The sequence below is a fragment of the Ovis canadensis genome, chromosome 16, assembly GCF_042477335.2.
Source record: "Ovis canadensis isolate MfBH-ARS-UI-01 breed Bighorn chromosome 16, ARS-UI_OviCan_v2, whole genome shotgun sequence".
NCBI classification, from domain to species: Eukaryota; Metazoa; Chordata; class Mammalia; order Artiodactyla; family Bovidae; genus Ovis; species Ovis canadensis.
Window position 1 is genome coordinate 55,024,727 of NC_091260.1, and position 26,075 is coordinate 55,050,801.

At 46.3% G+C, this 26,075-nt stretch overlaps 1 protein-coding gene across 5 annotated transcripts in view; it reads right to left on the reverse strand.

Moving 5' to 3' along the window:
- The window catches only part of PDZD2 (PDZ domain containing 2), a 411,535-nt gene that overhangs the window by 308,304 nt on the left and 77,156 nt on the right, over positions 1-26,075 (reverse strand). For all 5 annotated transcript variants that reach the window (XM_069555958.1, XM_069555955.1, XM_069555957.1 and 2 more), the window contains one exon: positions 15,151-15,255. The gene's annotated coding sequence lies outside the window, so the exon portion shown is untranslated. The remainder of the gene's footprint in view (positions 1-15,150; positions 15,256-26,075) is intronic.

The following is a 26,075-nucleotide window of genomic DNA, read 5'->3' on the forward strand; positions in this document are numbered from 1 at the left end:
TAAACCAAATTTTGGGGTGAAAGAGCAAAGAACCGATTTTTAAATTTCATATTAGGAAGCTTTGCTCCCCTGGAAGCCTCACTCCCCTGGAAGCCTCCTCAAGGAGCCTGGTGAGTGTGCACCAACAGCTGTTCAAATGCATCCTTGTTAAAACACAGTGTGGTTATTAGTAGGGTAGTCCCAGCGCACTTAGCAGCTAGTCACGATGTTCCCTCCCAGGCGCCCAGAAATAACAATGGGGATGACAGGGTAAGAAGGTGGGGGAGTGGGTGGGCACAGACAAAGGGAGGTGGGAGCTGGTGACTAGAAGTTTTGGCTGTGGGGGCTCGAGGATGGTGGGTTTTATGCCTTGCTAATGGGGTTAGAATTGGGGCTAAGCAAATGGCTCAGAGAGGGTGAGAACCTGCTGGAAACAGAGGAGGAGTGGGGAAGACAGTCACGCGGGACCAGGAACAGACTGTAATGGGAGAACCCATGGGGAGCGAGGGGAGGTGGAGGCTGCTTGGGAAGAGCAGAGTTCTTGCTCTGACACTTTATTACTCTAGCAGTTTTGTAAGGATTTCTTTTTTTTTTATATGGGTCATTTTATTTTTTTGTCTTTACTGAATTTGTTACAATATTGCTTCTGTTTTATCTTTTTGGGATTTTGGCCCTAAGGCACTTGGATCTTAGCTCCCTGACCAGGGATCAAATCCACACCCTTGGAAGGTGCAGTCTTAACCACTGGACCACAAGGGAAGTCTGTCAAGCATTTTGTTTTTAAGGCAGAGACCATACACTTTCCATATGTTAGGAGGAAATGGGTAAATGCTGAAATGGACACACTTATCTCCCTGGAATACCCCTCTGCCCTTCTGCCTTAGGAGAGAGAAGATGGGTAAGAGGATGGGGGTGGGGGGAAGGAGGGAGGGAGGGAAAGAGAGAAGGGAGAAGGAGGGCAGGGAGGAAAACTTTTCCAAAAAACACATTTTTGGAAGACTCAAAATTAGAGATTTCCCAGTTGAAGATGACACATGACCATGGGATTGTATCAGGCAGACCTGTCCAGGGCCCATGTATGAGAAGGCATAGCCTCCCAGTGGCCATCACCTTCCCGTCATGTTCCCTGTCCCCAGCCCAGGCCACCCTTAGCCAAGTTGCACCTCCAGACCACAGCCGGATCCCCAGCTCCACCATCCCCTACCTCTACTGTCTGAGCTCTGGGGCTAGAGGGGTTGCCCTACCCCGCCTCTGCCTCCCCCGGAAGCACCCCAAGTCTTGCCTTCCCCACTGTGGCCCACGCAGTTGAAGGCAGGTTGCCTTCCAAGGTGCTTTGAATTATTCACTGACTGAACGAGATTTGTTGAGCTCGCTAAGTGTCATGCTCAGAGAAGATAATGAAATATAAGTACCTTCAGTTCCAGGCCCTCAGGAAATTTAGACTCCACTGCAAGTGAAAACAGGTGAAGGCAATGGCACCCCACTCCAGTATTCTTGCCTGGAAAATCCCATGGACGGAGGAGCCTGGTGGGCTGCAGTCCATGGGGTCTCTGAGAGTTGGACACGACTCAGTGACTTCACTTTCACGCACTGGAGAAGGAAATGGCAACCCACTCCAGTGTTCTTGCTTGGAGAATCCCAGGGACGGCGGAGCCTGGTGGGCTGCTGTCTATGGGGTCGCACAGAGTAGGACATGACTGAAGCGAATTAGCAGCAGCAGCAGGTGCAGGTGAGAACAGGAGGAGGCAACTCCCAGGTGAGATGCCTGCGAATCCAGGGGGGCTTGTGGACAGAGCTGCCACCAGACAGGCCAACAAGATGCACCAAACAGAGGAGCCCCCTGGGCTGGGCAGTGACCGCCGCAAGCAGAAGGGACCTGACATGTGGGATGAATTAGGGAGATAGGCAGGAGCTGGAATGAGCAATGCAATAAAAACAAGAGTTAATTCACCTTCAGAATCCAGAACACTCCATAGGGCATGAGGTTGGGCTGATGGGCCCTGGCTGACCCCTTCTCCTGATGTAGGGCTCCCAGAAAAACCACGGGCCCGCATGACTGGTGCGTCCTCAGGTGGGGGTGAGGAGGAAAGAGACAGAGTCAGGACTGATCTCGTGCACATTCAGGACACGGAAACTCTGATGCTTTGGTTGAACCGACAGCAACACCACCCTGACCATTCTGTTTCATGTTGAGACTTTTTCCTAAGAAGGTGCTGAGTGTCATGTCAGCCAATAGGCCGTCCTAGCCCCTGGGAACTGCTATTAGCATAGTCTTAATACACTGGAACCTACTGACCCCTGTCGCCCCTGATTTGACATAAAAGTCTAAAAGGCATACAGTGCTGCTTTTATTTTGTTTGTTCATATCTGCTTAATTAACTGGGTTACTCATCACACTGAGGGTTCTTCCAACTCCTCCCCCCAAGGGACACTGTGTATTTTTTCCTTGGCCACCCAGCTCCATGGACTTGTACAGAGTCCCCACTCCCATCCATATTGTGTGTAAGGTCACCACAGGGACAGCCAGGACCCAAGCCCACGAGTGGGTGGGGAGCATGGCCCTCTCATTGTGGACTTGGGGTCTGGGAATCATTTACAAGGAGCTCTCTGCAGGGGGCAGCACTGAGCGGTCAGGAGCATCAGGACGTGTTCAGGCAGAGACAGCCATGGGTGCCGAGTCAGCCTGGTGTCCACAGACCTGCCCGGTGAGCCAGCTGGCTGTCATCTCAAAGTCCACCTGGATTCCTCTCCCGTTCTGATCTTTAGGCCTTGTTGGCTCCGTGGGCTGCCCAACATCCTCTCAATAAATACTTTTCCTGCTTCAAGCATCCAGAGGAAATCCGTTCCTCCACAGAGCAGTTGGATGTCCCACCGCTGACCTGGCGGCAGCCCCTTGGTGTGCCCAGGACCCCACGGGGGCCAATAGCATGGCCGGTCAGCGCTGGTATGAGGTCTTCTCCAGCTTTCTCCCTTCCTCTCATCTAATTGCCCACCAAATACTAAGGGGATATGATAATGGGTAAACGAAATGGCTGTTACCTTCAGGGAGATTACAGCCTTTCCGTAGCTGGCCTTTAGAAAAACTCTGAAAGTTTCTCAACCCTCATCTTAACCTTGAGCCTCACTCCCAAAGGTCTCTGATGTCAATGGTAAGCATGTGACCTTGAGCTCCGCACGGGCACATGCAGACACACGCCAGGTCCCAGAGGCACCCTGCCGCCTCTCCCTACAGTACTTCACCTGAACTCATCTTCTTTTACTGCTTTGCCTTTCCCCATCAGAACTAACCTTTTCCTGTCCCCTTCCCGAAGAGCCCTGGGGCCATCTGAAGGTCTAAATTACAGACATTAACACCTTAGTGGTCAGCAATTTAATAGTCATTTTAAGAAATCTGAAGTCAAGAGTCTTCTGTACCTAATCTGTAGACCTTAAAATATGGACCCTGTTTGTCAGAACTGGAATCAATGTGGGCAGCTGTTTACACCACATCCAGCTTTTCAGAGCAGTGAGCAAATGACCTTGTAGTCCAGCCTGCTATGCCCAACTGTCCCCTCCCTTCACTGCACAGCCAGCCAGGCTATCTTCACCAGCTGCTAAAATCTGCCACTCAGAAGCTGTTATTCCGTCTCACAGAGAGACTGGCAAATTGTTCCTGGAAACAGGGGGCGGGGGCGTGGTTTCCCTTCCACTGAATCTATTATTCATATTAGGTTTGGTCCTTTTTAAGAATGTTTACTTTGAAAGAACAAAGCCTGTTAACTTCGGTTGTCCATTTTCATCTATAAAAAATACAACACACCACCTAAAGATTAAGGAAGATAACAGAAAGCCATATAGATGGCTAAAGTCTACTGATGCATGAACTTGGAGCCTCCAGGAGCATTTGCTGTTGTTGTTCAGTTGCTGTTGTTTCTGACCCCATGGACTGCAGCACGCCAGGCTACCCTGTCTTTCACCATCTTCCAGAGTTTGCTCAAACTCATGTCCATCAAGTCAGTGATGCCATCCAACCATCTCATCCTCTGTCACCCCTTCTCCTGCCCTCAATCTTTTCCAGCATCAGGGTCTTTTCCAAGGAATCAGCTTTTCACATCAAGGGCCAAAGTATTGGCGCATAACGTGCTCAAAAGAGGGGAGAAGGTGGCAGAATATAGCTGTCTGATCAGCTTTTTGCAGGTGATATTTGGACAAAATTGGGTATTCTACATGTACTACCTTCAAATTCTGCTAGGACCACTTCCTCCAAATCACTGGAGCAAACAGCCACCACAGAGTTCCAAGCCCAGAGAAACTTCTTCAGGGCTCATGTTTCCATTTTCACCCCCTCCATTCTTCCCAGGTTATAATTTGCTCTTGTCTACAACAAAAAACTAGAAATGGTAGTGGACGCCAAGGCAGTTCAGACCCCCAAACAAATGAGGAGCTGCTTGTCATTGATGGTGAACTAGACCACAAGTTCTGAACGTCTGTGGTTTGTCCATAGGGTGGATCCTGGGAAACCTCCAAAGGGCGATCATCAGCTGGCCACGGGGACTGCTACCCTGTCATTGACTGCGCTGCCTGTAATTTACAAGCAGGACACTCCACATCACACAGCCCCAGCATCCTTCTCTGTGCTTTTTATAACACAAATGCCGAGTTTTCGCTGAACCAGCCCTTACTCATCCAAGCCTCAGTTAGTCTGTTGTATAACATATGTAGATTGGTATTTTTATTGACTTCTGAAATACACCAAATGTTGTTCAAGGAGGAGTTTGGCGTCATTTCACAGAAACGCTTAAGTCCTCCATTACAAGCACTGGAAAAGGACTTTGGTGGTCATGTAATTTAATCTACTCATCTGTCCGATGCTTCAGAAATGAGGCTAGGAGAGCTGAGTATTTGCAGATCACTCTAAGAATAGTCATAATCAGAGTCCTGGCTCTCTGATTTCTGAACCAGAGGTCTTTTCACTTGGAGAGACCAAAATATAACATTTAATCTTTTAAAGGCACGCTTTATCGGCCATGGCAAAAGAAAATGGAAAAAAGTTACTTAAAACACAGGAAGAAGCTAGAAGCCAGATGATAACCAATTAAGTTAATATACCTTCTCAATTAAACCCTCTACACAGAAGCCAAACTGTGGAATTTGCATTCCTCTGCTCATCTTCCAAAAGAATTGCTAATGTGCTGTGGAGTGACCCAAAGGTGAAGAAAGAGAGGAAAAAGGCAACAAAGAGCCTTGAAAGTCCAGCCTCGGACCCCTATGCCCAGGGCACAGAGAAATGCCCGTCGACTTGCCTCTCCTCCAGTGACCCAAGGCTATAGCAGGCATTGGGCCTCCTCACCCCTGTGGTCCACAGCAGGACGGGGTGGGGTACATAGCAGGACTCAGGTCCCTAACATCTGTCTCCTTCTGAGGAAAGAGAGCATAGCGATTGATGAGGGACTGGTTTCCAAGGGCTGCCAGCAGAAGCTGAAAGGCACTACATTAAGCCCGACATCATTATTATTAAACCTACAATTTAAAACCAATTATGCTTTGCAGAAGACTGCAGCCTCCATTTAAACCACTCCTGGAGGAAAATAAAAAGCCCGTTATACAGAGTTCAAGGCAAGCTATAGAAGCGCTTATGTCACACGAAGCTGGGACTTGGGCACAAATTAATAATTGTAACCCTGGGGTTCCCACTCAGATGGAGGCAGGACAATGGAAAGCAAATGCTAAGGAATAAAAACGAGATGCAAACATCCTCTTTTTTTTAATGGAAAACAGCTAGATCTCTTTGCAATTTCAAGATAAATTTACCTATTTGCCTGAGTGGGGAAAAGTCTGACATAAAAGTCAGAGATCCTAAGCTGGTAGCCAGGCCCTCCCAATAGTGTTGGTTGGTTTAAAAAAAAAAAGAAAAAGAAAAAACCCCAAGGCAGGGTGTGGGGGAATCATTTGCTAGACATCTAGGAATCAGGGTTTTCCATGCAAAAATTCTGAATTTGAAGCTTTGCTTGTGAATCAGGTTATCCAGGAAGACTGTGGCAATGACTGTCTAGAGCCAAGGCTTGGTTGTTGTCAACTTGAGATGGATGGATGGATCAGCACATGCCCTCTTGTTCACCCCAGTCTCCACCACTCCCTATTGCTTCCCAAGAGAGACCCTGTATCTATTGCCTCTTATCATCTTTTAAAGGGTGACAAAGAAAGTGAAATCTTCCTTACAATGACATCTTTATCAAAAATGTTCTTGTACTAGTCTCACTTCATTTATTTATAGTCTCCATATGACATGTCTTAGACATTTGATTGCTTGATTCCTGACCCAAATCTTCTTTAGGAAATAAATATCCTGCAGTTGCCGAAAGTGAATCATAAAGGAAGTCGATTTCAATTTGAATAATATTTACCAAGTGCCTGCTGGGTTCAGGAGACTGCACTGGGCCCTGGGGGAGGGATTCAAAGAGAATTAGGGCCCATCATTTCACTGTGGGCATTCCAGCTCAAACACCCTGGAGAAGATGATGTCATAAGAAAGGTATAAACCACCGTGGGGTTCAGAGGCAGCAGAAACCACATCAGGCTGGAAAAGCTACATGGAAGAAATAGCACTTGGAATGGGCTTTGAGGAAGGGATGGCGTTTTGACAAGTGAACAAGGAAAGCAAGAGAGAGAGCTGCTTAAGAGGGAACAAGGTGAGCATTTGCAAAGGCAGAGAAATACCCGCATATACCAAGAACAAGGAGGAACACTCCCCCAACAATGTATAAACTTGGAAAGAGAGGGGTTGGGCTGTTGAACTTCTGGGTTCTGTTCCCACCTCCTCCCCCAGCCCAGCTCCTGCAGAGGCGGCATCTTAACTCCCTGATGACAATTGAGTGATGCAGAGGGGCAACCCTCACAGAAGTCTTCTGTAGTGAGAACATCCAAACCAACCCCAGGGTGCTGAAGCCATGGAATGGGGTTAGGGCTCAAGGTCACCAATCAGCAGCTCCAACTGCTCCTGGATTCATATAATGCACCTGGCACACCGGTCCTGCCAAGGGGCTGCTCCATATGTAGCATGGTCCTCATCAAAGGGAAAACGGACAAACAGGAAATGAACAAACATATTAATTTAGCATCATCCTTCCACCAAGCTGTTGATGTAAAAACTCTTGGAATTGAGGCTTGACTTCCCGTCCTATCCCAGCTATGCTCAGAACCCAAAATCTCTACCTTTAAAATACCCTGAGTCCAAAGTCTTCTCATTATCTGTACTGATGTCACTTCAGTCCAAGTGCCCAAGCCCTAGACCTCTGCAAGAGTGTTCCACTGGTCTCCCTACTTCTGCCCTAACCCCACACACTCCATCCTCTATGCTGGAGGAAAGGCAGTTTGATCATGTTACTGTTCTATGCAACACACTGAACAACATCCAATCATACTCAGGATAAAATCCAAAGTCCTCACAGTGGCTTTCACAGAGCTGTATAACCTGATTCCTAACTATCTCTTCTCATCAGTCATCCCACCCTCTTCACTCCAGCCACGATCATTCAGGTAGATACTGAGTCCCTAGCAAGTACCCAGCAGCCCTCTAGGTGCTAGAAACACACCAGGAACAGTGACCCACTTGTTCTTTCTTGAATCCAGCAAAAATGCTCCTGCCCCAGGCCCTCAGCATTGCTGTTCTCTCTGAATCAGGCTATCCAGGAACCCTGTGGCGATGACTGTCTAGAGCCAAGGCTTGGTTGTTGCCAACTTGAGATGGATGGAAACAATCTCTGCCTTAGATCCACACAGATCCCCACCTCATACTTCTCACTCGGCCTTTCACAAATACCCTACCTAGAATGGCGCCCCTAATTATCTAGCCCCTCACCCTTCTTTGGTTGCTTTCTAGCACCTGTCATTAGCAGAACTAACTTTATTTGTAAACATATTTTGCACCATGTTTAGTGTGTGTCTACTCCACTAGAGTGAGGGCAAGGTCTTTATCTGTTTTGCCCACTGCAGCATCCCTCAGAACTAAAGAAATATTGTCACATCACAGCTGCTCATTAACTACTTACTGAGTGACTGAAATAAGGGCTAATCTGTAGGGCCCACAGGAGCCAGTGACAGTGAAAGTATTAGTCGCTCAGTCGTGGACAACTGTTTGTGACCCAACGGACTGGGGCCCGCCACGCTCCTCTGTCCATGGGATTGTCCAGGCAAAAGTACTGGAGTGGGTTGCCAGTAGTAGTCAGAAAACAAGGAAGCAAGGGTGAGCCCCAAAGTGAAGGCGAGGCTTGAAGGATGAGCTGGGCTCCAAAGGCCACCTGTTATGAAGATAAAGGCAAACGGGAGCAAAGACTTTTTCAAGTGGGGAAAACCATGACCCAGAGTGAGGAAGTGGGATGCGGCATGGAAGGGGCTGGAGACGGCAAGCTGGCCCACGTGACCCTAAAAGTCAGCTCCTGGGGGACTCTTAGCTGATGATGGATAGGAAGGGCAGGATCAGTTGGTTTTAAAAGCACGTGCTTGGTCAGGTCTTCATCTCCAGAAATCCTGATTCAGCAGGCCTGGGAATGGCCCAGGAATCGGTATGTCTAGCAGGTTTGATAAACCTCTATGGAGAAGACTGTGATCCCAAAGATAAACACCATCAGAGCAGGACACCATTTTTCTACAGAACACTTGTCTCCTTATGCCCTCGATGAGTCTCTCCTGGAAGGGGGAGCCAGGGGCACCACGGTGGGGAAAAAAGGAGTCTTGGGCCTGGGGACAGACTACAGGGAAACCAGGGACACTTAGTGGAGGGTGGGGAATGCGAGCACTGAGGAGATGAAGACACTGGACCCACACTTTCTCCTTCTTTACTCACGAATCAGCTGGGCTCGATGGAGACAGATGTCTACCCTAGATTTACAGCCAAGTTAATTACTTAACATTTCTGAGCTTTGTTTGCTCATTCACTCACCTATCTGACACATGGAAAAAATAAAAAACTAACCAAAATTGAGTGCTGAAGAATTGTTGCTTTTGAACAGCGGTGTTGGAGAAGACTCTTGAGAGTCCCTTGGAATGCAAGGAGATCCAACCAGTCCATTCTAAAGGAAATCAGTCCTGAATATTCACTGGAAGGACTGATGCAGAAGCTGAAACCAATACTTTGGCCACCTGACATGAACTGACTCGTTGCAAAAGACCCTGATGCTGGGAAACACTAAAGGCAGGAGGAGAAAGGGATGACAGAGGATGAGATGGTTGGATGGCATCACTGACTCAATGGACTTGAGTTTGAGCAAGCTCCAGGAGCTGGTGATGGACAGGGAGGCCTGGTGTGCTGCAGTCTATGGGGTTGCAGAGTCAGACACGACTGAGTGACTAAACTGAACCAAAACCTGCAAGCCTACTATGTGCTTCTGATCTAAGCCAAGACATGTACAGCTCAAGCATCATTCCTGCCCTTGGTTCCATTAGGAGACAGATAAGCAAGGAAGTGACTTCAAAACAGTAAACCCTACCTCACAGAGTTGTTGTAAGTATTTAAGAGGTAAGTATAAATTAAGGGTCAACAAAATCACTTTGATCCACTTGCTTGCTTAGAGCTGCCTCTAATTTTAATAGGTTGACAAGGGACTGGTGCATTCCAAGACCAAGGTTGAAAGTGAAAGTGTTAGTCACTTGGTCGTGTCCAACTCTTTTCGACCCCATGGACTGTAGCTCACCAGGCTCCTCTGTCCATGGGATTCTCCAGGCAAGAATACTGGAGTAGATTGCCATGCCCTCCTTCAGGGGATCTTCCTGACCCAGGGATTAAACCCAGGTATCCTACATTGCAGGTAGATTCTTTACTGTCTGAGCCACAAGGGAAGCCCAAGACCAAGGTTATCCTGTTATTCCAGGTCTGGGAACCACCGTCCCAGAGGCAATGCTAGAGAGACATACAGACCAGGACAGTCAACCCACACCAGACGTTCCCAGGCGCAGTGAGCCCAGCCCCCTGGGACTGCAAGGCACAGATAACCTACCACCTTCTCTGAATCTTTGGTTTCAAGCTTCACCCCAACCAAGTGTGTGCTCAGAGCTGCTGATGAGCAGCAAAATGAAGAGATTCAAATTTCATCTCCTTTTAATTCTCCCACCCACCCCTTGCCAAAAATGCCTACATGCAGAGAACAGCCTACGAGGAAAGATGGCCAGAAGGCGGGTGGCAGGAGAGAAACATCACAGATTCCACTGCCGGGGGGAGTCGGGGAGACCCGCAGCCTCCGCAGACCAGGAGCGAGGGAAAGCTCCAGGAGCCCTGCTCCATCTGGGCCTCATTTGGCTTCTGAGCAGGTGTGGTATTATATCTTACGATTATGTGTTATGTTTTGGAAAGGAGCGGGGGGACCATTTCTACACCAGTGTGATGGGGACTTCCCTGGCAGTCTAGTGGTTAAGAATTCACCTGCCAATACAGGAGACGTGGGAGGAGAGGTGGGCTACAGTCCATGGGGTCGCAAAGAGTCGGACACGACCGAGCATAGCACAGCACAGGGCACTAAGATCCCACAAGCTGTGGGGAAATGAGAGAAGCCTCCGAGCCTACAACCTGAGCACCACAACCACACAAGCCTGCACATGGCAATGAGAAGCCCTTGTGCTGCGGCGCAGAGCCTGCACAACAGCAGAGACCCAGTGTGATGGTCACTGACCTGGCCCACCTGCCCACCTACAGGAAGAGGAGAGGAGTGCAGAGAGGAAGAGGGACATGCCCACAGTCACCCCAACCATTTGTGAGCAAGTCAGGTCTAGAATCCAAGTCTTCCGACTCCAACACTGTCATCTCACACTGGGAACTAAACTAACCACCACCTTCAATACCAAATATACTGGCTAAGCACATTATTTGCCCAATCAAAATATCTTCATGCTCAATCTGGGACATGAAGCTAACACTCCTAAGCAAGACCCATAACTTACCAGGAAAATGGCCAACCAGACATTTCCAGCAGGAAATCTCTGCAGTCAACTTCCCATTGTATCACTTCGGTCCCACATAGCCTGAGTTTATTCATGGTAACCTAAAGAATGGGGCCCTTTCTTGGGAATAAATGTATATCCAGAGTTTTAACAAAGGAAAAAAATATATATAATGTCCCTAGGGAATTCCAGCTCTGTCATGCTCAGTACCCAGAGCTCCGCCGTCACTGCTGCTCAGCTTGCAGGCTATGGGGTGAGCACGGTGCTCCATGGGAGAGCATGGCGGCCAGCCCAGCTCAGGTGCAGGCTTGTGGGATGGGGTTTCTGGAAAGCTAGGCCTCTGAGGTCAGGCTGTAGGGCTATTCACACCACAGGGAGTAGGAAGGCACAACCCTGGCATTTGGAGAAACATAGCGAGTAGATAGATTTGATGTCTCTGCCATTGGGAGAGGTGGATGCCATGACCTGAGATCCGCCAGTATTGGCAGAAAAGTCCCCAAGCCACAGAGCTCTCACTGGGAGCCCCTCTGCATAGCGTGTTGAGGACAAAAGGAGGTGGGTGCATGGGTCACTCTCTGTCAAGTCTTGGGGACTTGAGACAGATACGCCCCAATCAGAGGGCTCCCTGGAAATAGGGCATAGAGCATAGCGGAAAGGGGGGGTGCTTCCCAGGTGGCACTAGTGGTAAGGAATCCACCTGCCAATGCAGGAGACATGGGTTCAGTCCCTGGGTCAGGAAGATCCCTTGGAGGAGGGCATGGCAACCCACCCCAGCATTCTTGCCTAGAGAATCCCATGGACAGAGGAGTCTAGTGGCCTACAGTCCACGGGGTAGCAAAGAACTGCGCATGACTTGGCGACTCAGCACAGTGGGAGATCCTGCCCAGGCAGCCCCTGAAATGCAGGCGGAGGATGTACAGGCAGGAACAGCTTTCATGAAGACGGCAATGAACAAAATGTCATAGGCTCATGTTTACTCTTGTTGTCTTGGGATAACAGCGCCCCTTTTCACTTTTAGAAGTATCCTAATTTGATAAAAAAAAAAGCATATGGGCACCCTAGTCAAAGAGCCCTTTATGACAGACATACTTTTCCAAGGGTGATTATTTAAAATTCCATTTTTGAGCACCATCTCATAATCTATGCCAAGGATGACAGACAGCCAGCACACCAGACCCCTTCCCACACCCCTCCCCACGACAGACATTGCTAATGGATCCCAGCTCTTCTTCCTTCTGATGCTAGACATAGCCATAGAATCTTCTCAGAACAATCCTCCTGATGGCCAAGGAAATGAATTGACTCCTGAGTTGATCCTGCTTTGCCTTTGCTGATCCATACCTCATCGGTTCAGGAAGCCACTCATGAGGGCTTCCACTTCCTGAGGCCATGAAGACACAGCCGCAAAAGCCTTGCCCTCGCTGTACATAGGCATTTGTCTTGGCCAAAGCCAAGGCTATTCTTTGATTTTGCGGGGAGGGGAGGTGGATTGGCAGTGACTCTTGCCCAGGATGCCAGGAATCCAACCAATAAAGTCTGACTTCCAAGCAGATCAAACCCGCTAGGGCCCCACAGCTCTATTTACAGCCCTATATGTGGTTGCTTATGTTGCTCTGAAGCACAGCCCCTGCAGCCTCCCGTGGCTTCATGGATTAAGTTTCCCTAGTTTTGTTTTGTTTTTTGTTTATCTTCCTAGAGTTGGGCTATGGTAAAAGGCACAATTCAGACAAATTCTGCTAAAATTTCCCATACTGTTTCCTAGTACAGACCATTTAGTTCTTGGTATTTGAAAAAAAAAAAATTCATTTGCGTGGTTGAGGAAACACCTCACTAAAAAAGTATACAATGAGCATTACTCTGAAAGTGCAAACTTTTGCTAAGGACATGAGGACATAAGTATAGACCTTACAAATCTGACCTTACAAAGACCTCTTTTCCTCCTAACACAGGAAGGCTGAGAGGCTAATGGCACACTCTTCTAAGAACGGAGAAGACTCTAATGTGTGTGGAAGTGTGGCTAGGTGGGCCGTAAATGGCCACAGTGAAAGGGCCAGTGAAGGTGGTTTTGGCTGTAGGTCCAGAGAGGCCTGGAAAAAGATGTCTCAGGTAGTGTATGAGTGTTTCCTGGAGAAGGGGGACTTCTAAGATGAGCTTTAGTTTATATATATGAATAATTGCATTTATTTTGTTATGGCTGTGTGGGGCTTTGCTGCTGGGCGGGCTGTCCTCTAGTTGCGGTGTATGGACTTCTCGCTGCAGTGGCTTCTCTTGTTGGAGAGCGTGGGCTCTAGGCGCACAGGCTCAGTACTTGCGGTACACTGGCTTAGTTGTTCCACAGCATGTGGGATCTTCCCAGATCAAGGATCAAACCCATGTGTCCTGCATCGGCAGGCATTTCCTTTACCACTGAGCCAGCAGGGAAGCCCAGATCTGTTTCATTTTTTCAGCAAATATTTACTGAGCACCTACAGTGTATCTGATACTATTCTAGATACTGAGAATAAACCAAAATATAAAACAGGCAGATAAAAGTCACTTTCTCCCTCTGTTGATCTCTAGCTCTTACTATACCACCCCCCAAAGTATTAATAGCACTTTTATTTGGATGGTGGGATAATTGGTGTATATTTCCATTTTGGGTCCATCTATATTTTCTGATTTTTCTATGACAAATATGAATTGCTTTATAAGAAATTCTAATATAAGAAATACTACTTGAAAATTAAATAGGAACGAGAAAACACTGAGCACGAGCCCCAGAAAAATGCAAGACAAGGGGCATCCGAGAGACACTTGGGATCTGTTCACTCGAGTGATGAAGGTGGGGACAAGGGGAAACTGGGACCTCGCGCCACCTCAGCCTGCAGACTTGGGGCTGCACCAGCAGGGGATGGAACCAGGTGCAGAAATGCTACACGCTAACGCAGAGTTTTTCATCCTACTAGGAACAGAATTTTTTAGCACTACTAAGGCTATGGTTTTTCCAGTGGTCATGTATGGATGTGAGAGTTGGTCTGTGAAGAAAGCTGAGCGCCGAAGAATTGATGCTTTGAACTGTGGTGTTGGAGAAGACTCTTGAGAGTCCCTTGGACTGCAAGGAGATCCAACCAGTCCATCCTAAAGGAGATCAGCCCTGGGATTTCTTTGGAAGGAATGATGCTAAAGCTGAAACTCCAGTACTTTGGCCACCTCATGCAAAGAGTTGACTCATTGGAAAAGACTCTGATGCTGGGAGCGATTAGGGGCAGGAGGAGAAGGGGACGACAGAGGATGAGATGGCTGGATGGCATCACGGACTCGGTGAGCGTGAATCTGAGTGAACTCTGGGAGTTGGTGATGGACAGGGAGGCCTGGTGTGCTGCGATTCATGGGGTCGCAAAGAGTCAGACATGATTGAGGAACTGAACTGAACTAAAGCTTTTTAGTAAAGTTCCTTAAAGCCCCCGGAAATCATTTGAATAAAACCTGAGCCTCAATAATTATACATACACCAAAAGAGGACAAAAAGAACACTGTTTTTACAATAAGAGTCTTTCCTGTCCAAACTACAAAGGGGAAAAAAATCTTTCTTTTCTTTTTATTTTTCCTTCAGAATTAGCATCAAGATACCAAACATTGGCAAAGAGAATAAATGTCAAAAGAAAAAGCATTTTATGACTCATTCAAATTATATCAATATCAAAGGTACTCTTGAAGTAAGTCATTTTCTTCCCCTTTTTTATTTTTAAGGTGAATGAAGACCTTCTCTTGGACACCAACGGTGACAGAAAGGACTTTTTTTTTTTGCCTAATAAGGGAGTGGCTGACCTTCTCCTGATCCCTTTCTGTGAGTGGCCAGTAAACATGGATGAGGCAAGCCCTGCCCTGGTTTTGAAAGAAACTGAACTAACAACTCTGCCCAAATCTCAAGGAATGGATATAATCTTCAGTACATGCATGTGATTTGGAAAAGGAAACCACTTTAGAGCAGGGTGAAGTGAACCCACAAGCCCTCAACAGGACCCTGCTTTACAGTTCAGTTGTGGCAAGAAAAATTCCACCTATGGGTTCCTCAGGAAGGGACCACCTCAGAAAGCTCCAGACACGCCCAGTCCTACGGGCTTCGGAGGCCAGCCCTGTATTATATTAAACCTGTATAATGCTGCTACCATGTTAGTAAGAAGTTGCTTGTGCTTGGGGTTATAAAATAGGCAAAATTAAAGCAAAACAATTGAAAGACCAGGACAGAAAAACTACACACTTGATGTCACCTGAGCCACTTACTTGAGCTGGAAATACTGATTGCATGTCTCATCCTCCAGTCTCTCAGCATGCAGTCATCGGGACAGCAAACTACGTGTCAGGTCCACCCGGTTGTTCTGCTTCTTCCTTGGGAAGAAAGAAAGGATCAGAAAGAAAGGAAGCTTCCCCCATTGCTTCAGTACCCGAGACACCAGTCTCTGGCTGAGTCCAACAGAGAAGGCGCCTTTTAGGAGGGGTTGCTGGGGATGGATGAAGGGACAGCTAATGTCGCTATAATGAAAGACTGGTGCTGTAAAAACCTGTACGGATGCCACTGGGCCTGCCTTCAGAAGAGCCATTTACACCTCCTTCTAGCACCTACTTCAGCTGTTCATTCCATGAGTGATTTACTATCTGTAAAATGTTAGGTATCGTGCAGGATATTGGAACAGAAAAAAATGACAGAGTTCATACTCTAGTTGAAAAGAAAAGACAGGCAGCAATGAGAAGAATATAATCAAGTATGAAAACATGTTATACAGACTCACAAGAGGTCAAGATCGAGGGACCGAGGGCAAACTCACCAAGGGGAAAAGAATTCTCATGTTTTTCAAATAACATCCTCTGCAGGGGAAAACTGACTGGCTAGCCTGAAAGAATATTTGGAAGACTTTCTAAATTGGCTTTCCTCCAGGCTCAGCAGTAAAGAATTCTCCTGTGATACAAGAGCCCCAGGGTTGATCGCTGGGTCGGGAAGGTCCCCTGGAGGAGGGAATGGCAACCCACTCCAGTATTCTTGCCTGGAGAATCCCATGGACAGAGGAGCCTGGTGGGTTATATAGTCCACAGGGTCACAAGAGTTGGACACAACTTAGCGACTAAACCGTGACCTCCACTAAATTTGTATATTAACATAAAGCAAAGAAATTACCAGACAGAGATGTAGGCAGATAGATAGATAACAATAAAGTAATAGAAACAGTATCATTTGATTCACAGCTTCTAGCAGAAGCTGATAAGTCAAATGCCTTCAGAGGTCAAGCAGGTAAATCTGATCAAACACCTGTGTTCCGAGTATTTCACACCCATCTTTTCCCTTAGGCCTTGCTGCAATCCTCTTGGAAGAGACAAATATTATCCCACTTCAATTAAGAAACAGAGAGAGGGTCTGGCAAGTTACGGTTCTGCAAGTTTATGAGTTTGGCTAAATTTAGTCACACAATCTGCATATGGTAATGCAGACTCAGGGAGAAAGTTCTGTCTTCAAGGCGCCAGCCTCCATCACCACTCCCCTCTCTCACCATGGAGATGTGGTGGCAAATGCTGGGCCTGGTGCATGCTGAGGCCTGGACCCCTGTGACAGTGAACAGCCGCTACTGAGCTCTAGCCGATGGGTGCCTGCCAGAAAGCCGGGACCCAGAGGAGTAAACAAACAAACTCACACAAAATTGTGAGATCTCTTGATTTTAAAATATTGACAACGAATTTGATCCTTAAAGGATGAAAAATAAGCACTCCGCAAACCCCACAAAACCGTCTGCCATGAGCTTCAGCCCACATCCCTGCAGTGGGCAACCTCTGCTCTCCATTGTGCCCAGGCTCATCTCACGTACATGGTGTCACTTTTCACATTAACCTTATGAAGGGATTATTATTATCTCTGTTGGGAAATCCCCAAAGGCTCAGGGAGGGTGGATGGCTTTCCTGCAGACGCACCTGTTCTCAAGCAGAAGGCCTGGAGACTCAACATCCAGACCCTTGGCAAGCGAAGCCAGGCCCCCCTGAGCTCTGCCACGCTGGTCAGAGCCGCCACCCTGCAGCCTGCTGGGGGGAGCTGTCTTTTGACTCACAGGCTGTTCCCTTTTCCCTATGAAAATGTAACTGTCCACAGGCAAGGTCATGGATTGAAGTATTTACTGGTCAATGAACATTGCATTTAATACATACATATTTGAGGGCTTCCCTGGTGCGCTAGTGGTTAAGAATTCGCCTGCCAATGGAGGAGACATGGGTTTGATCCCTGGTCTGGGGAGATCTCACGTGCCACAGAGCAACTAAGCTCATGCACCACAACTGCTAAAGCCTGCTCGCCTGAGAAGCCACTGTAATGAGCAGTCCACTCACCACAACTAGAGAAAGCCCTAGTGAAGCAACGGAGACCCAGTGCAGGCAAAAATAAATGAACAAACAGATCTTTAAGACAGTGGGAGAATAGGCCTTGGGTGGTGGCATCCTGAGTAACAGCAAACGCCATGAAAGCACATGTACAGCCATCTCTCTGCTTCGTAGTCCCAGCGAGAACTGGCACTGGGGCATCTCTTCTCTCCCAAGAGACTAGGCCATGAGAGAAACCTGGAGTAGCTGATGGTTTTCCCCAGACTCTCAGCTAGCAAGAGGGGGATATCTGGGGGAAGACTCCAGTATTCTGACTGCAGGTTCAGCTTTCTCTTTTATTTTACCTGCGGCCACCCTCTTGTTTAGCACAACAGACTGAGCTCAGAGCTGTCCTGATTTTGCAGGTCTCCACTGGAAATCACTATTGAGCTATGGATGCCTACGTACAAGACTCCAAGAAAATTCTCAGAGTTTTCCTTAAAAGAATAAATTCTGCCTGTTAACTGAATCAATTTTCATTATAAACAAAATGGAGAAAATAAAGAAATACATAAAGAAGATAAAGTCCCCACAATCTCACCCATCAGAGACAAGTGCAATTTTGAATTTCTTCTTCAGTTGTTTTCCAAAGTATGCGCGTGCCCATGTGTGCATACGTGTGCAGTATTTTGTGCTTAATTGAGGTCATACACTCTACTTCATTTTTAAGCTTGTGTGTTCACTTGTTATATCTTAAACATTTTACCATATCATTGTAATTCTTCAAAGACTGACGTTTTAATAACTGTGCAGTACTATAACAAATGGATCACCATAATTTATTTTACTAGCTTTATATTCCTGGGAATTTAGGTTATTTAGGCTGATTTTTTAATTTTGCACCATAAAAGATGCTCTGATGAATATAAAATTATCTCTAGTTCCAATTAGTCCTTCAAGATGTATTTATAAGAAAGGAGTCTCGGGTGACAGGGCATGCACCTTGCAGCTCTGTATACATATTGTCAACCTGCTTTCCAAAAAACTGTAGCAATTTACATTAAAATTATGTAATAAACAAGATCCTTGTCCCTCGGTCTTCCTGCATTTCACAAACAACTGTTCTTCCAAAGAGATGGGGGTTCCTCCCCTTGTGTATCTCTGAACAATATGTAGGCAATAACTACAGTTGTGTTCCTCCCATGAAACTCTTATTTCATTTCACTTCATTTCTCACTAGTAAATGAACAGGCAATACTTGCTAAAGGAAGCAAAAATGCACTTTATTGTTTTTCTCTGGTAAGGAGGCTCCAGTGAAGTTCTGTGAATCTATCCCAATCACATAAATCAAGACGAACAGGCCTGAAGGAAAAGCATTCCATTTGAAATGGCAGCGGTGGTTTAGAGCCGTGTGGCCAAAATGCCCATTAGCTGTTTGTCAGGAATATTTTTAGAAAGTGCAGAACAAGACTGTGATGAGAAGCAGGGCCACAGTGTCCTCGTCTCCCCAGGAATCTGCCTGCAGCCTTCAGAAGCTGGCCTGGGATCAGCTGTGCTCCCTGGGCTGACAAACCTGCACACACACCCCAGTGAGCATTAAAGGCACAGTGGACAGAGCCCAGACACACATCTGCTCAAAAGTCCCTCCCGGGAACCATCAAGATTTCCACTTAGAGCAGTGAAGACCTTCTGTCCTCAGTCTGTACGGACGTGAGAAAGTCAGAGGTAAAAGCTGAGGATCCCAAGATTTCCCTGGCAGCCTAATGGCTAAGACTCTGAGCTGCCCTGCAAGGAGCACAGGTTCGATCCTTGGGCAGGAACTGAGACCTCCACATGCTGTGGGGCACAGCCAAAACCTAAATAAATAAAAAATTTAAAAAAAATAATAAAAATACATTTAAAAATGAAAGTTGAAGACCCCACCTATGGTGATGTGGACTGTTATTTCTCAGCTCTCTGAAATGATTCTGGGGCAGGAGTGGGGGGAAGTTCCATGATCTAAATATATCACAGATATTAATCTCTCTAACATTCCTTTTCATTGGTCTTCTTCAGGTCTGCAGTTTTCCAGAGTGAATAAAACTTATGGCAGAACTGTGTGACCTAGAGCAAGTCACTTAATCTCTCTGAGCCTCAGTTTCATCATCAGAAAAGTGGGCCAATAGTAATGTCTGCCTCATGGGGGGGGGTCTTGTGAAATTAAACAAAATAAACCATATAAAGCACTCAGCAGAATATCAGTCCTGTAAGATACCCTGGTGGCTCAGAGGTTAAAGCATCTGCCTGCAATGCAGGAGACCTGGGTTTGATCCCTGGGTAGGGAAGATCCCCTGGAGAAGGAAATGGCAACCCACTCCGATATTCTTGCCTGGAGAATCCGATGGACGGAGGAGCCTGGTGGGCTACAGTCCACGGGGTTGCAGAGTCGGACACAACTGAGCGACTTCACTAAGATGCTCTCAGAGAGTGTTACTTTTAATACTGAAGGTCATGCTATAGTTCAAAAGCAGCTTTATCCAGCTATGAATTATTGGCATATTTTACTTCTGGAAACCACAGTGTGCTGGCCTCCCCACCAGAGGAAGGGAAAGGAAAGAAATGAAGCCTGAAGAGTCGCATTTGCATTACTTGAACCACTCCTGTAAGCCACATAGTAGGAAGAGAAATTTGCAACAACTGCTAAAAATGAAATTATTAAATGACCTATGGCTATTTCTGTCCCTATTTAGCAGCTTTCAGAGGATATGAGGACATGCAAAGGATGCACATTTGCATAAACTCTGCCCTTGCATCAGGACATTCCTCTGATTTTCTCCCCACCTCTTACAACAACTGTCCTGAAGTTCCATGAAATGGCTTAGCTTCTCCCAGCTCCAAGAGGTGAATGCCCATCCTTGGGTAGGGCAGCATCAGAGACCTGGGTCTAGGCTTACCCTACCACTGACTACACAATTCACTCCCCTTGAGATAAAGTAAAGTGATGGAACACGGGGTAATCTCTAAACTTCTTAGTGATGAGACAGTATGTGGCTGGCTCCTCATAAGCAATTTTAGGATGAAATTTTTTTTTCCCCCCTGTGGACCTTGTGAAAATCTCTTATATTGCAGTTGCTCATATCAGGGTAAGCAAATGAGTCAGAGGGTTGAACGTGAAGTTGAAACAAGGTTACATGACTGCTGGTAGACTTGTGAGATTCAGGGCAAGAAAAATTTGCATCAAATTAGGTCAAGTCAGGTTTCACTGAAGGCTTCCCCACAGTCATGCTCTATAATAGGCCCCCATGAAATACCCAGGAGCCCACTAACCCTGGATGGACTGCCAGGCCGACACAAGCAGCGACAGGAAGATAAGCCCAAAGCAAGAAACCTGTTCACTATTTCAACGATAATCTTTTGTTTATGGTTGACTCTTGAACAACAGGTGGGTGCCGGCCACCTGTGCAGTTGAAAATCTGCCTGTAGGTTTTGACTCACCAAAAACTTGACCGGAAGCCTTACTGATAACATAAAGAGTCAACTGACATGCATTTTGTGTGTGATATGTATTATATACTGTAATCTATAAGCTAGAAAAAAGAAAATGTTATTAAAAGATCTTAAGGAGGAGAAATTACATTTGCAGTAAGTACTGTACCGTATTTGTCAATATCATAAGTTCCTGTCATCTCATCTGTTTGCAAGATAAGTCATCTGTTTGTCAGTACCTACCTTAATATTGTCTTATATAAAGCACTGTTGATGTTCCACATATTACTAATATTAGACATCAAAAATGGAAAGACGATGTGAAAATTCCTATTGATTTACAGGGATAATGATTCATGTATTGGCAACCAAGAAATAGCAATGTGATTGCTTCGCGGTAGCCTCGCCTATACGCTAATGAATAAATTGTTATAGAAATTTTATGGCATACAGTATTATATTCATAATACAATATTGGAAACATTGTTCCTTTTTTTTTTAAACTGCTTATCTGTGATAATAGGCTGACACACAGTTCTTCAATTAGGAGAGACAGGCATATTGTATGGTAATGTAATTCTTTGAAAGCAAAGTTATAAAACAGTAGGAAAACTCATACATTGTTAATCTATATTAACTATCACTCACTTTATGCCTTTGTAAGGAAAGACTAGTATCTACATATATTTTATGCATTCATAACATATCTAACTTTTTCTTAATATTTTTTGCTATTTCTAGGTTATGTGGTTCATAAGATTGTTTTCTTTTGTTTTGCAAATCTCCAAACAATTTTCCAATATATGTACTGAAAAAAATCCAGTAAGTGGACCCATGAGTAGTTCAATCACACATTGTTCAGGGGTCAACTCTACTTATGATGCTATCATAAATCATCAAATGCTTTATTGAAGAATATTTTCCATCCAGTGGATAGCTAGCTGTAAATCTATAGAAAAAAAAATACAGCTGAAAATGCAGAGCAAAACATAAGATATAGCACAACTGTTAGAATCACTTCCATTTTAGATGATTCTGATTTAATGCCCTCCAGACAAGACCACCTTAAAAATTTTATTTCTAAAACTGCCACCTTAGAATTCCTTGTGTACTCTACAATTTGGGATATTTGAAAATACAGAGTTTACATAAAATGGGTAATGGGAGGTCGTTGTTGGGCCTTTCTTGGTCGTCTCCAGCAGGCTGGTAAGCCCCCATCTGGCTACGTGTACTCGTCTCTTCTACTTCTGTCTTCTCTACATAGAGAAGGTCACCAAGAGCCAGGAGAACGGAAGGAAGCAGTGACCAGTGACAACACTAAGCGCCCCCGACACCGTCGGACACTGCGTGAGCTGCACCAACACAGCTTTGGAACGAATCCCCTTCAGCTCATCCCTCCATCCCACCAGCTATTTCTGAAGTCCCCCTATGTGTCTCCATCCCCAACCCTCACAATTTGGAGCTGCCATTACCCTCACAGGAGCTTATGGAGAGACCCAGTGCTACAGTAGACAAGTATATCTAATAGTTCTGAGTGCTCATGACACAAATCTGTTTCCATCAATAGAATCGTTGGAGGCAAGGGACAAAAACTCAACCTGAAGAATAGAAGGAAAAGAGAATTTATGAACACATACAAATGAAAAGTCCAAGGAGAATGGAGATAGCTCTCAACAAGACTGCATCCAAACACACACTCACTAGGAGTCTTGACTTTTCTATCTTCTGGGCTGCCTTCACTTCCAGCTGGCACTCTGCACGTGGCGGCAAAGATGGTCACCAGCAGCTGAAGCTCAAGTGCTACCAGCTCAGAACCTCCAGCTGAGAGCTCGTGCCTCTTGCCCAGTGGTTCTGGCAAAGGTCCTGGGATGGACTCGTGTTGTCTGACTTCGATCATGTGCTTGTCACTTAACCAGCCTCTCAGTTACGTGCTGGCTCCTGAAGCCAGAGGGTGGGACAGGCCACCCGCAGCACATGGACTGAGTGAGGAGGGGCATCCTCCAAAGGGAGGGCTGAGGGGTGGGGAAGGATGCCAGAAAGACAGAAACCAAAATGGCCCCGAACAGGAGCCTCATTGGCTGGAGCCATATTCACCCCAGGCTTTGTCTGTTCTCAATGTGGTGCATACACGATACTACTTGAGGTTCTGTTAAATCACAGAGTTGCTTCTAGTCAAGAGTCAGAACACACTCAGTTTCCCAGGACAGCCCCCAGGCTCCCTTCCAGGCACTGCCTTCCTAAAGGCAACCACTCTCCTGCTTCTAACACCGCAGGTACAGTCTGCCTGCTGTTACACTTCATGGAAACAGCATAGTATGGAATGTGCTTTTGTGACTGTACACTTCCCCATCTGTGTATTATACTGTAGTAAAGTTTGTTTTTTTTTAAAAGAGCTGATTAAGACATTTTCCCCACTCTACCAACATCAGAAACTGTGCAACTTTCAAGGACTTTCTCAGCTTTTTCAGAAATGGCCTTGTCTCCAAATGAAACAATCTGTTTGATAGCAAATTCTTTCAGCATCTGCAGTTAACCACAGGTGGCCAAGGCCACCGGCAGTGGGGCCCATGCGAGGGGCTCACCGTGCTCTTCAGCCTCCCACTCCTGCAGTCTTCCAGCCTGGGCTCTGTCCTCTCACAGCTAGGCATTTGGGAAGACCCTTTGCTTAACTTTGCATCTGGCTGGCTGAGGTGAGCAGAGGGCAGCTGTCAACCAAGCAGCGGCCTGCCAGTAAACCTTGAAGGTTCGTGGGCAGAAGAGAGGCATGGCATTGCTGGGTGACTCCAGAGCAGTGACACAGGAAGCCCTTCTAGAATGACGACAGTTCCAAACTCTCCCCCCACCTCTCAATACTGAAGCTCATCTGTGGATAAACCCCAAGAGTTTATGGATTCCAGGTGAAAATCTCTCTGTAGGCAGAACTATGGCAAGCCAACAGGCCACCCTTGAGAGGCAGAGTGCCCCTCGGCCCTAGAATTATGCCAGCAGGGGATGGAGCAAACGTCTATAAACTTCTATAAAGTTTGCTACACACAGACTTCCTGGAATGGTGAGAAGAGGGATTAAACAATCTTTAAAGCTCTTTCTAAGGCTCTGATTTCATGATTCTAATAAAGACCCTTTGTGTGTGTGGTAGTCTCTCAGCTGTGTCCAACTCTTTGCGACCCCATGGACTGCAGCTCACCAGGCTCCTCTGTCCATGGGATTTCCCAGGCAAGAATATTGGAGTGAGCTGCTGTTTCCTTCTCCAAGGATCTTCCTGACCCAGGGATTAAACCCAGGTCTGCTGCTTTGCAGGCAGACACTTAACTGTCTGAGCCATCTGGAAAGCCCAAATGCCCTTTAATGGTCCTAAGAGCAGACGTGGGGCTAGACCATCAAAACCAATGCTACTTTCTCAAAAAATTAAACATGGAATTACCATGTAGCTGCATAGTTCCACTCCTAAGTATTGATATATACCCCCAAAGAACTGGACCTATATATTCAAACAAATACTTGTACATGAATGTTCAGAGCAGCACTATTCACCAGAGTCAAAAGGCAGAGACAACCCAGATGTCCCACGACAGATGAACAGGTCAACAAAATGTGGTATATCCATGCAGTGGCATGTTACTCAGCTTCAAATAGGACTGAAGCTCCAATACATGCTGCAACACGGATGAACCTCAAAAACATTATGCTACATGGAAGAAGCCAGATACGAAAAGCTACAAACTGTATGATTCCATTTACATGAAACACCCAGAAGAGATGAATCTATAGACAGCGAGCAGATTAGTGGTTTCCAGGGGATGCACGTGGGGGAGGGTGGGGTGAATGGACCGATGGGTACAGAATCCCCTTTGGGGAGATGATGAAGATGTTTCTGAACTAGGAGGAGGTGTCAGAGGCGCAACATTATGAATTTACCGAACGCCACTGAATTGTAATCTTACATGGCTTTTACCTTAATAAAAAAATAAAGCCAATGCTGAGTGAGCAGGCTCCATGCTGCCCTGGGTCCCCAGCTTGTCTGGCAAATGGGGGGGGACCTATCATTCTAGGCCTCCTAACTGGCCATGCCCCCTCCCCCAGTCATTTCCTGAATTTGGAAATTTTAAAGTAAAAGACCAACATTGTGGACAAAAACACCAGCCACCCTGAGAAGGCTCTGTAGCCTCTAACACCCAACCTCCAGGTACAAACAGAAGAAGCAGATGTAAATCAACCACTTGTGGATCAAAATGGCAAGCATTTTCAGCCTGAAATCACCCTGGGAGGGAGTACAGAGGTTAGAGGAAGGATCTCCCCTAAATGCCAAATAAAGCAAAGGAATCCCTTCTAGTCTGATCACAGGTCACACAGCCTCGACAAGACACAACAGTGCTGAAGGCATCAAAACCAACTACCTCATTCAGCCAAGAAATGGCTGGGTCAGAAGACTCATCACCCAAACACCCACCCCACTGTCCCTTTACTCAAACCCTCTTTAGCCTTCTAGAATCAAGAATTCATCAACATAACCCAGATAACCAATGGATCTGTAAAGAATTTCATGGTCCTTTCCATGATAGAGTTGGTGACTTTCTCATCTTGAAACTCATTCCAAGATACTCCTGAAAACATTGGTCCCTGAGGTCTGTTGTACAGGATGACCACTCAGCCATTTATGAGGCAGAGATTTCTCCCCCAGCCTGACCCCAACTCCTATACGTACATACACATACACACACACACACACACACACACACACAGAGCTACACACCCAGCTACCCATGCACCCTTATTAGTGGCTTGACTTCCTGGAGGAATTTCTTTCTTAGGTGGACTGTCCTCCTTATCACAGTGGGAGCAAACCTTGCCTGTGGTCCAGCTGAACAGAGATGCACCTGCATTGGAATCACATGCCCACCCCCAACCCCCAACAGGTACCACAGTTAGGTCCTGCAGAAAGAGCAACTGATGTGAGTGGCAATACAATTCAAGTGTCTTGTCAAAACAGCTGCTCCTCATGGTGTCTAAAATTAGAGGGCGAACAAGAAATCATTCATCCCCAGTGCTAACTTGTAAGAGAGAATTTCCATTCCTTAAGAGGAATGAAGAGTTCTTACTCCTCCTCGAGGAGCTCTTGCCAGAGGTACCTAGGAATGAAGAAGAATCACAGAGCAAATATTTATCAGTCATTAACTCTGTGTATGACACTTGAGATAGAAGAGTCATGAGACACACTCTGTCCTCTTAGAATGTATAATCACTTTGAAGGGAGATGCCACATATATTGAAAACAGATACAATCATTTTGTAAAAATAACTCTCAGGTGAAAAGAAATTATTCTAAAATTGACACATGGATAAAAACAACTGGGGAGAGACCTTGAAACCTTAACCAGACAGTCCTTCCAGCGGAAAACACAGGCCTTAAA